Source organism: Vanessa cardui, chromosome 23 (assembly GCF_905220365.1).
Source record: "Vanessa cardui chromosome 23, ilVanCard2.1, whole genome shotgun sequence".
NCBI classification, from domain to species: domain Eukaryota; kingdom Metazoa; phylum Arthropoda; class Insecta; order Lepidoptera; family Nymphalidae; genus Vanessa; species Vanessa cardui.
Window position 1 is genome coordinate 3,829,655 of NC_061145.1, and position 12,822 is coordinate 3,842,476.

The following is a 12,822-nucleotide window of genomic DNA, read 5'->3' on the forward strand; positions in this document are numbered from 1 at the left end:
AAACGTCCAATATTTTTCATCTGTTCATCTGTTTTATTTTAATCCTTCTTTAAATCGAGTAAATAAGTAATCCATAGTTCCATATTATTAATTAAAAAACTTAATACTCAACTGCAATACTCAACTACCTAATCAAATAAATCAGTTTTAATCAACAACTGAAATATTAATCATGATCTTCTTCCTCGTCATCAGAATTGCTTCCAGAGTTATCCTGAGGAGTTAGAAACCTGTTAAGAGCGTGATAATGCTTGAGATATGTCCTGACTTGGAAACGCACATAAAACCATCATATGTAGCCTTGCTTACTGGAAAATGTTCAGTATACGTATGTATAGCACTGGCAACTCCGCCACATCGCTGGGGTTTGGACTCACTATCTGTCGGGTATATCGTTTCATACTGAATCTTCACAGGTTCTATGTTTAAATCATATCTGTATTTTAATACTGATAGCTGTGAATGGGTAACACTCCCTTCCATGATTTGAGTCCACAATATTCTCTCACCATCTTAACAGTTTTTTAGGCTGCCCCTGAGATTGTAAAACTCTGATTTCACCATTCCTTGACGTTATATCTGTCGCCATTAACACATGTGTTTCTAACAATTGAGTAAATTTAATCGGGAGTGTATTCTATTCTGTTTCAGTTATCCCTCAATATTGAAATGCATCGAATCTCCCACACTTTGGTCGTGCCCGATCTCAAAACATCTGTCCGTTGTATTAAATACAAGCTTTTGTGAGGCAAATATATATCAAACTATAATAAATCTGTTTTTATTTTGACCGTAAAATACATCGGAGTAAAATAACATGTTATTGACGCCTCTTTTCTTCTCATGGAATTGCCTCAAGCAAGTACCTATTTCATTAGCACCTCTTTTCGCAATCTGAGCGTACCAAACAAGCCTTTACAATTAATATCATCATATACAGTGAAGTTGTGAATAGGATACTTTCTTTTATAGTAAAAGGTACCAAATTCAGACTATGAGATACTCAAAACCGTTTCGAATTTTGAAGACATCTATGGTTTCTGGTGTCAATCTTGCGCGAAGTCTCGACGAATTCCAACCCCCTGGACAAGCTGGGTTTCGGACTCAGGGTACAGAAGCCCTTAACCCCGGGACACTTATGACGGTAGGAGAAGACATCCATAGCGAAGACCCCTTCTACTGGTCTTCTTCGGCGAATCGGGTCAGCAGCACTATTCCCACGGTCCCGTAAGATAAGAGCCTTGTTGGCAGACTTTACGATTAGGTAGATACAACCTTGAGGACGAGGTGAATAGAAGAATTCAGCTACGTTTGGCAGCGTTTCGGAAGTTACGTCGAATCTTAACATCGTCGATCCTACAGTGCCTTTAGACGAAAGTCTTCAACCGGTGCCTCCCACCCGTCATTACATACGGAGCCAAAACGTAGTCACTCACGACAAAGCTGGTCCACCAGTTTAAGACTTTAAAACAGCTCTCTTGTTTCTCTGCGGAATCACATCAAAACAAACATCATCACAGAACCGATAACCGTTGGGGAAAAAGTGTTCTAGAGTAGAGACCGCGTTTCGACAATCGTATTGTAGGACGTTCTCGGGCGCGCTGAAGTGACGATTTACGCAAGAGCTGGATGCGAGTAGCCGAAGAACGATCACAATGCGTGCAATTGGCCTAGGTATGTCCGGCTGTGGACGAACATGCGCTGTTGATGATTAATACATTCAAAATCTAGTTGGTCTCGTATGCCATGTTCATTAATTCCAATCCTTCCTTTTGATGGTTCATTTTAATTTTGAAACCATTCATTGGCACCTCGTTGAAATTTTTTTAAATTCCTTGATATATTTTTTTTTATAAATATTAGTTGGAATCAAGTCAAGAACACATTCTGTCTTTGTTTTAGAATTATCTGAAAATTCATGAGCTTCGTATATATCTCATAGCGATGCTATGATATTTCTTGTGTTAAAAAAAGAAATTTTGGATATTGTTTACAATTTTTTAATTGCTGCTTCTATGTAATCAGAATTGCCTCCATTACTTGACAGTCAATTGAGTTGCAATATTTTTGATGTTCTATGTAGACTCGACTAATACTCTGATTCGTCCGCTGAGATATCTTCAGCTATTTCAATTTCCTCGTAATAAATTCCTTCTTTTGGGCTTTTTTAACATATAACATGGTATGAGTTATAACCACTTCATCAAAAGTAGTATTACAAACACACCTTATACGAAACGCATAGACTGTTTTGCACAAGAATAAAATGATAACTGCTTTTATCACAAGCTATTCGAGAAGTTTTCACGAGAAAATAATTGTTAGGTTATTTGTCCTACAGTAAGATATAAAGACATTTAGATAATAGACACGTTTTACCTGTAAATAAAACGTTTATTAAATTACTTACCTTATTCAAAGCTTATTTATTTGAGATAGGCACCTTCCGTTTCCGCTTATATACCTCTCCCTTTCCTATCAACTGTCCGTCTCGCTCACCATCTCTCCCCCTCGGGTCTTCCCCACCTCACATACCACCAGGTAGCTTCGTTAGAATGTGTAGCTCATTAAGTCTCGAAGAAATAACCAGGCAGAGTTTACTCTAAGCTTTTAATAAGGTAAGTAATTTAATAAACGTTTTATTTACAGGTAAAACGTGTCTATTAAATCACTTGACCGTTATTCAAAGCTTATTTATTTGAGACGTGTTTGTTATCGCCTGGTGGTAGAATAGGACGCCAATGTGACTTGATTTAATAAGGAGGTATTAGATGTTAAATTAAAACAAAATTACAGTGTCAATGTATATATGTATATATACATTGATTCATATCATCATTATTATATATATAAATTGGAAACATAAAACAATGAAAGACGATCATTTTTAAATTCTCATTTTAAACACAAAATACAAATTCGGTTTTTATATAAAAATAAAAAGAATAATCAATTAATAGGATTAAACAATTTAGTAATACATCTTTGAGACGATACTGGCATAACTTCACGTCTGTAAAATCGTTTAAATGTTTTATCCGATTGCCAATTACCTCGAGCTAAAATTTCATCAATAGGTAAATTATCCGACCAATTTCTTGAAGCCACGGCAGAACGACAGCTTCCAGGAGTGGAGATTATACCAGCTTCTAATAACAAAGATCTTATCCAACCAGCAATAACTGCTCGTGAGGCAGCCTTTGGTTGACCTCTAATATTAATAAATAAATTATTACAATTAGCTTCGACACGTCTTGACTTAAATAAATTAATCGTTTGATTAATCCAGTAAAACGGATCTAATTTCGGATCTTCATTATTACGCATTATCCTCCAACCAGACTGTCGATAATTATGTGAATCTGTTTTAGACCCGAATTTCGGCCAAAATATAACATAATCACTGCATGTAATAAATGAGTCATTACTTATTTCTAACAGAGTAAGATCGTGTATTCTCCTGCCAGAACAAAGCAAAAGGAGAGCTGCTGTATGCCTAGCAGTTTGAAAATAATTAATTTCATCCAATTCATAATTAGACATATACAAGATAAGACTATCAATATTCCAAATAAACGACTTATGGGAAGGTGGTTTTTTAACGGCAATGGATTTTAAAATGTGCCTTACTAAAGTATGTGAGCCTAATAAATTAGAAGAGTCCGTATTACATAAAGTCGAGGCAACTGTTTTATGTAATAGAATAGTATTATAAGAAAGGCCTTCTAATAAAAATAAATCAGCTAAAAACCTTGCCAATGTCGAACCATTTGGATCAAAGGGATTGACTTGATGTCCCTTAGCCCAATTAAACCATCTCAGCCAAGCAGTTTTATAGGTCTTTTTAGTACTAGGTCGCCAGGAAGATTTTAATAAATCTACTTGCTGTGAATTCCAGTCGATTAAGTTTTTACCCCACCCCCACATTTCCAAACTTCTAGTGTCATTTTTTGTGCTTTCTGTGGGTCTTGACCTGTTGACGTGTCTATCAGGTTCTTCTGAACATTCTTGATTGTTAACGGAGCTGCTATAGCTCGAGCCTTGATGTCCGCCCTCCAAACCACACGGTTCCAGCGGGGCACTACTAGGAGATAGATTCCCCTGGCTCGATTGAGATGCATTAATACCTTCGGTATTAATTTGGGTGGTGGGAACACCCACGCAGGGTTGTAATTCCAATCCTGTGAAAATGCGTCGTGAAACATCGCCGACTGGTCTGTTTGCTCTAGAGACACATAATTCGCAATTACATGAGCCGTTCTTGACGCAAAGAGGTCTATCATGGGCGTGCCGGTAATTTTGAATATTCGTCTTGTACAATGAGGTAACAGATGCCATTCTGGAGGCGCACGAAAACGAGAGAGATGATCGGCCTGATTGTTGAATCTGCCTGGCAGATGATAAACAGTTAAATTTATCTGATACTGATCTAGGATCTGATAAATTTTCTTTGTTATTTCTAACAACCGTCGGGATTTTGTGCCACTCTCGTTTCGAATATAAGATACGACTGTCTGATTGTCGCACTGCGCTAAGACGGTCGAGTGACGGAGGCTCCGACCATAACCTTGCAAAACTTTTAGAATTGCTATCATTTCTTTCATGTTGCAATGAAGTAATTCTTCTGTCGTCGACCATGTAGAAAGATCGTTTAACTGGGCTCCCCATGCTAGATCCGAGGCATCTGTCGATAGAAAATGACTTGGAGGCATGGGGTGAATTAAAGATGGTTGATTGTAATGGCTCAACCACCATTGGATATTGACGAGAGCCTCTGGTGGTATGGAATAACGGCGGGTCCCCGATTTTGTTATCATCACATTGAGAAAGTTCAAAATCTCGCGATAATTCAGACGACCTCTTTTCACCACAAAACTTGCAAAATTTAACAAACCGGTAAGCATTTGAAGCTCCTTCAAATTTATTTCTTTCAACATTACATGTTGGGACAGGCTTTCGAAAAGTTTTAGTTGCATCTTTTTCGGGAGTGCTTTTTGATTGAGCCAAGTATCCCACTGTACGCCTAGGTAAATGAGGCTTTTTGTGGGAACAATTTCGGATTTTTGATAATTTATCTCCCAACCTAGATAACAAAGCCTTTGTAAAACCAGTTGTACTTGCTGGTGTAAGATTTTTTGGTCTTGATTCGCTATCAAAAATCGTCTAAGTACACTATGACTCGAATCCCCATATCTAGTAAAGTTTGAGCAACCCAATTCGTTAGGGATGCAAAGACTTTTGGGGCAGTACTTAAACCGAATGGCAGACAGGTTAGTTGCAACAACTGGTTTTTATATTCTAGACGCAGAAATCGCCTTTGAGTTTCCACAACAGGTACGTGAAAATATGCCTGAGAAAGATCTATTTTGCATAGCCAATCTCGGGGCTGGAGAAACTCTGGTACACGAGAGACATTTATTAGTCGAAAACGATCTACTATCACAAATTTGTTCAGGGCTTTTAGGTTGAATATCGGACGCAAGGATCCGTCGCTTTTTTTTATTAAGAAAATCGTCGAAAGAAAACTTGGTGATATTTCTGCAGTTTCGAGAACACCTTGACATTTCATTTTTATAATAATATCTGTCTTTTCCTGGGAGACTGGAGTTGTGTTTCTGCCACTGTCGAAATTTGGTAATATCAGTGGCGGTTTTCGGAGAAAAGGTATTCGATAGCCTTTTATTATTTTTAATAAATATGTTGGAGCTCCTAATTTCTCCCATCTTTTGTGGTAATGAGCAAGTTGCCCTGCCTTGAAACTTACCGTTTTTGTTACATAGTAATAATTTTCGTTTTTTGTTACTTGTCTCATGTTCGTTAGCGAAACCTTGTCGCTTTCGTGAATTTTTATCACTTTTTCTTCCAGATCCATTACGAAAGGAATTTTTATTACCTTCTCGTCGAAAATTTTTGTTTGAAAACTGTTCTTGTGGAGAACAGTGAGAATGATAACCATGATTATGTGTCTGATAGTTTGAATACATTGACTGATCAGAACAAGCCTTTGATGGCATATTATAATACGCGGCGCCGTGGGTAGCTCCCGTGGGGCGGCGTGTAATATTGTATCCTGCTTTTGGAGCAGATACTTTTTGCTTAGATGAGGGTAGAAAGACTTTTCTGACGCCTCCCGCTTTCTCAAGTGCCGTGGTAAACAATTCCGCATTAAATAAATTATGACAAGATGGCGGAATTTTTCGCAGCGTTGATTTTAGCAAAGGCTCTTTTACATACCTTAACACATTGTCTCGTCTTATTTGTATAATCTCAGTTCTATGGCCACAAATCATTTGTAACAAATCTGAAGATAATTTATTTAAATTTCCATTACAAAATACCTCTGTAAATTTGGCATTAACATTCTGAAAACTAAAATTATTTTGAGTTTTCATCCACGAAAGTAAATCATGTATATTATTTTGCAAACATTCATTATATTTTATAAGACAATAAGTCATAGCTGCATATGACCGTTCAGTAGCTAAAAGTTCACGCTTTACATCATATGGTTTGACTTCTTCATTAACCTCTACTTCTACAAATCCTGGAGAAAACACATAATTTTTTTGCGACTCAGCATATCTTAAGTCACACCATTCTTTTTGATCAAAATGCTGAATATTACAAAGTAATTTTAAATAATCATCAGAAGGTTTCGGATAGGTGGGTTCTTTTAATTTGGTTTCAATATTGAAATGTAGATCGGGTTCTGATAGATTAATTTGCGAATTACAAGTATTACAGTCATTATCATAAAGTTCACGACTGACATTAAATTCTAATGATTCACTATGGTCACAATCAACGATTGGAGTTTCTTTATCAAAATTATTTATAGTCAATTGTTTACGAAGTTCATTTACTTGCCTCGTTAACTTTTCCAGTTTATCACTCGAATAACTACGGCGACGACGTCGGTGACTTGTTTTCCTTGAACGTTTGCGATGCGATTTTTTCTTCCTTGAATAAGAACTATCCGACTCAGATTCTGAGCTTGACGAGTCACTACTTGAACTAGTAGATGTTCGCTTACGGGATGGTCCAGGAACTGCATCATCACAAACCTTGTCTTTCTCGGAAAGTAATTGATTAGTTTCACTCATTCTAAAACACACGGACAGACAGATCAATATTAATTTCACAAAATAATATCGTTCTAATAGTTATTTAGTAATACGTCTACGAACGGTAACACCGTTAAAAATATACATAAAGAGGGTAGACGTCAAAATGTTAATAAGTAAATTCAATATAGTGAATAACTGTTACAATTTAATTAAGTAGGAACTGATAATTTCAATAAACAAATCTTATACTAAAAAGTATAACATTAATTATATATTTCACATTTATAACAAAAAGTAAAAAACTTACGTGATTGCTTCCTAGTTTTAACTTACAATAATAATTCCACGAAGGGAAAGGTAATAAATTTAACGATAGACTCGTTAAATTTTAAGCGTCTGTTCGCAGCGGAAATCGGGACGCCAATGAGCTACACATTCTAACGAAGCTACCTGGTGGTATGTGAGGTGGGGAAGACCCGAGGGGGAGAGATGGTGAGCGAGACGGACAGTTGATAGGAAAGGGAGAGGTATATAAGCGGAAACGGAAGGTGCCTATCTCAAATAAATAAGCTTTGAATAACGGTCAAGTGATTTAATAGTACAATATATTTTTGTTCTTGAAATATCAGGCATGAGTATAATCGTAGAATAGTAGTGTAATATTTTGTAACTTCGTAAATATCACTACAATATTTATGAAAAAAATTGAGCAGGTGTATTAGTATCCAAAGATCTCAAAAATGACATAACACTAAAACGATGATAATGGAAGTTATCATTTTGTTCCCCGGGGACGGCGTTGTATTTTTATGAAGAGAAGTACAGGTTCACTAAACATTTCTCTTGTTATGTTATTGTTACCGAGAACCATGAGACCAGAATCTGTCGATGGTATCCCAGGAAATCGAGGGGAACTGTCAAAACTCACAACGGTGACTTGTTGATGTTTGAGCTTGATTAATTTACTTGGTGGTAGGGCTTTGTGCAAGCCCGCCTGGGTAGGTACCACCCGCTCATCGGTTATTCTACCGCCAAATAACAGTACTCAGTATTATTGTGTTCCGGTTTGAAGGGTGAGTGAGCCAGTGTAACTACAGGCACAAGGGACGTAACATCTTAGTACCCAAGGTTGGTGGTACATTGACGATGCAAGGAATAGTTAATATTTCTTACAGCGTCATTGTCTATGGGTGATGGTGACCACTTACCATCAGGTGGCCCATATGCTCGCCCGCCCACCTATACCATAAAAAAAATATATTGATGTCATGTACTTTGGTGGGTTGTGACTGTCACTAAGAGTCTGATGATGAGGAAGAACGACAGTCAAGGAAACCTCTCAACGTTTTACAGTATTTTAATCTACTTTTTTTGCCAGACACCTGAAAGCCAACATCCTAAAACGCATACGAAGCAGCGGGTGACTACTAGTAATTAATACAGATTGCTATTTGACGGTAGAATATGTTTTAATGTTTTTTTTTGAAAGATAACTTTAAGTCTTTCAATCAAGTCTATCAATATAAAAATTGAATGTTAAACAAACAAGCTCGTATGAATTAATAAAAAAGCAAATAGAAAGTAGGAAAAAGATTCAAAGGATAAATAGAAATAATTATTTGTCGATAGTTCTTTGATCTCTCATCTCAAATATCTTTTACATGAAGCGTGGGTAGCTCAGGTATTTAATAAAAACTAAACGAAATATTTTCTTGCTTTGAAAAGGAAATAAGACTATGAACGATATTTGTCAGAAGAACGTATTAAATTTGGAAGTTGTCAATAAGTTTTCTCCTGCCTTTTTTTGTAGCAAATATTTTTTTTGACATATGTGCTAGCAAAGATGAAAAGGGGCTTGGTCATATTCTGTATTAATCTATACTAATATTGTAAATATGATTGTAACTCTGTCTGTCTGTCTATCGCTCTTTCACGATCAAAGATTTTATGAAATTGGTATGAAGCGAATTTAAACTCCAAGGCTACTTTTTTGCCTTACATACCTTACATAGCAACAACCACCCATTGCGAGCGAACCCGCTGGCGACAACGAGTGTTTAATATAAACGCGAAAGTAAACAATCTATATTTTTGTTGTTCTTTAACGTCCAAATCACTGTACCGAATTTCATTAAATTTGGTTTGAAAATTGCTTGAATCTAATGAAAGGAGATTAGTACTAGTTCCCTGTGATAGTAATTTGCATTATGATTAAAATGATTACTTCTTATGGGAGGGTAAGCTGCTTCGTTACGTAACGCGTTACAGTACCTGTCTGTCTGGCTTCCCTCTTATGCATAAGATAGTTGCATGCTTTTCCTCTCTCAATCTAACCCTCAGTGTCAGCTTGGCGTTCCGACACGTATTAATCAAACTTACATTTGGAAATCATCATTTTTAAGTTAAGTTACTAATGATATCCATCCATAACATTGGTGCTGTAATATTAACTATTTCCTAGAGACTAAGAAGCTATACCCCTTGTGTCTGTAATTACACTGGCTCACTGACAAAACTTAATTCAAACCGGAACACAACAATACTAACTTCCAATTATAAAGTCTGATTAATTATTCTCAAGCTGACGATTAGTCAAGAGTTATAGTTCTAATTTAGCTAAAACTTAGGAATTAAGTCGTAGTACTGTTAATAATTCTTATGTTAATAAATATTAGTGTAGATTTCATTAATAATACAATATACTTCTAGCACTTTAACGATGTTTATATGTATGATGTATATTATTCTGTCTGCAACAATTATTCATCATTCATTTTCATTATTGACGATTATTTTTATATAAGTTCCAAAAGTCTCAAGTCTCGAGAACAGACTTATGGCTGTTTCAGCTTCTGCCACTGAAGAAAAGCTATTCTCACTATCATCATCCTCCTGCCCTTATCCTAATTTACTTGGGGTCAGTGCATGTCATCTTCTTCCATACTTCCCAATCTGACGTCATCTCCCAAGTAACATTATATCCAGCCATATCATCTATACATTTAATAAAATAGGAGTGTCTGTTTATAATATTATATATATAATATATACGGTACATATACCAAAATATTTTTTGTCTGTCTGTCTGCTTGTTCCGCCTAATCCCTGGAACGGCTGTACCGATTTGACGGGACTTGCACTGGCAGATAACTGATATATATAATAAGGAAAAATTTAGGTTACAATAAGTTTTTTTTTTGTTAAATTTAAACGCGTACAAGGTCGCGGGCACAGCTAGTCTTTCATACAATTCATCCATCGTTATATTATTGGTCGTCTCCTTCTCTATATCCAATTTGCACTGTAATAAATATATTTTTTTTTGTTTAAATTGTACACAGTATTTTATTTGTAATGCATGAAGGAACAAATTTACAGTTTTGTACTTTGTCTTTGATGCTTTTCGTTACAGAAACTAGCGACCTGTTAAAAAAAATCTGCTATAACTTTTATTCGTGAAATTGCTATAATAATAGTTTCAGGCGGCTGTAATCTTCTGGCTATTACATACAAGTAAGCACCTGAAGGTTAATATACTCGGGGTGGATTACTCCCACTGGCACCAGACTTGCTGATGGAGATCTCAGGTCACGTATTTGTTTTGCATGTACAAATGAAATCGTTCCATGGAAAAGTGCCTTTGAGAATTATAGGTAAAGTTGAGGTGATCACTATTTATTGATAATAGTGATCACCTCAATATGAATAAATAAATTAAATTAAATGACGTCATCTGAAACTGAATATGGTCTCATTTATAGTAAAACTAGCGCTTCGTACTGGTGGAAATGGTGCAATAGTGATACTAAATATTCTATACAATTTGTTTATTTATATATACAGTGTTTAATATATTGTCAATGTATTATATACCAAAACCTTCCTTTCGAATTCCTCTATCTATGTATATAACAGGCACATACAGCGAGAAGCGACTTTGTTTTATACTATATACTATACTTTACTATAGAATGTATGATAATGATTACGCTTTCTACAAGTTAAAGTTATTATAACTAAATCAGTATAAAAATTAACTTTATGACTATATTAAAATGCCTGCTTGTGAGTTATGCCGACTTTATATTAGCAAATTTTTTTTTTTATTCAAATAAGGTACGGGTACGGACACCACGTCGCTATCTACAGATCTCAATAAAATACAGGAAGAAAATCATCAATCACGACCTAATATTATTTAAATGTTACTGAGGCACGCTTTCATTATATTTTGCGTGGTTTCATTTTTCTATGAAGTATTTGTAATTTAAAGATATACTCGTATTGTGCAAACAAACACAATGAAATGGCTCCATTTATTCGACCTTAATGAGGTGTAAACAGACAGTCACGAGCAAAAGTGTTAGGATTTATTTTAAATTAATTACTTGGGATAATTTTTGCTATCAATTATTACGTCTCACTGTTACATTTATGATCATTGTTTCTAATTAGTCTTGATAGGAAACCAACTTTTGCGAATATTTAAATTGTTTATGGAAAAAATATCACTTAGCCATACAAATAATAACAGTAATCATTATAAAACGTAATCGTAAACTTCTTCATCAGCGTAATTAAAAATAGTTAAATTATATGCAATAATTCATGATAGTAAAATAATAATAATAATTATAATAAATGTTATGTCATAACACTCACATTAAATGTATCACAAAATAATCACGACTATGTAAGATAAAGTGTTAAGTCATCTGTTTCGAGAGACTTAATTGGCGATATATTAGAAAACTTCATCATTTTGGTTTTGTACCGTAAAAAATCACCCTTGACATTTTTTCATAACACGCTTCCCGAAGTAACTCCAAAATGAAATTAAAAATTTGGCGACGCATAAATATCGTACAGGTGTTCATTGTAAAAATGTCAGGCGTTATTGTAAGTGACTGTACCAGTGATTAATAACGGTAAAGTACCGCATATCATTTCATCTTACTACCACAACTTCTGTTATACAGGATGTGTTTTGACGTCATTCTGGAGATAATTTGTCGTCATATTTTTACACAACCAAGAGACGATTTATATATAAGTATTGACGACCTCCGTGGTCAAGTAGTGTGTACTCCGGTTTTCATGGTTAGGTCACTCTTAGGTCCTGGGTTCGATTTCCAGCCGAGGCGATGTAGATTATCATTAGTTTTATGTTGTCTTGGGTCTGGGTGTTTGTGATACAGTTGTCACTTCTGATTTTCAATAACACAAGTGCTTTAGCAACATTGGGATCAGAGTAATGTATGTATGTTGTCCAATATTAAAAATAAATAAATTATATTTGCACATTTACGCTAAGAATAATTCTAAATAATCTAATGACTCTGAACGAATTAAATCTGACACAGATTAAATAACGAATGAATAAAAAAAACAACTTCGTACCAATTGAGGGTTGTGTATAACAAAGATTAAACATAGATATGTGAACCAAATATAGATATATGACCTTTCGAATTAAACCTACTTTTTCGACTACTAATATTAATTTCGCGGTGAAACCTCAACAGTTCTCTAATATGAGATGAATTGACATTTAATAATGTCAAGGACATTAATTATAAGAAAACGAGTTTTTTTTGTATAGGTTGGCGGACGAGCATATGGGCCACCTGATGATAAGTGGTCACCATCACCCATAGACAATGACGCTGTAAGAAATATTAACTATTCCTTACATCGTCAACGTGCCACCAACCTTGGGAACTAAGATTTTATGTCCCTTGTGCCTGTAGTAACA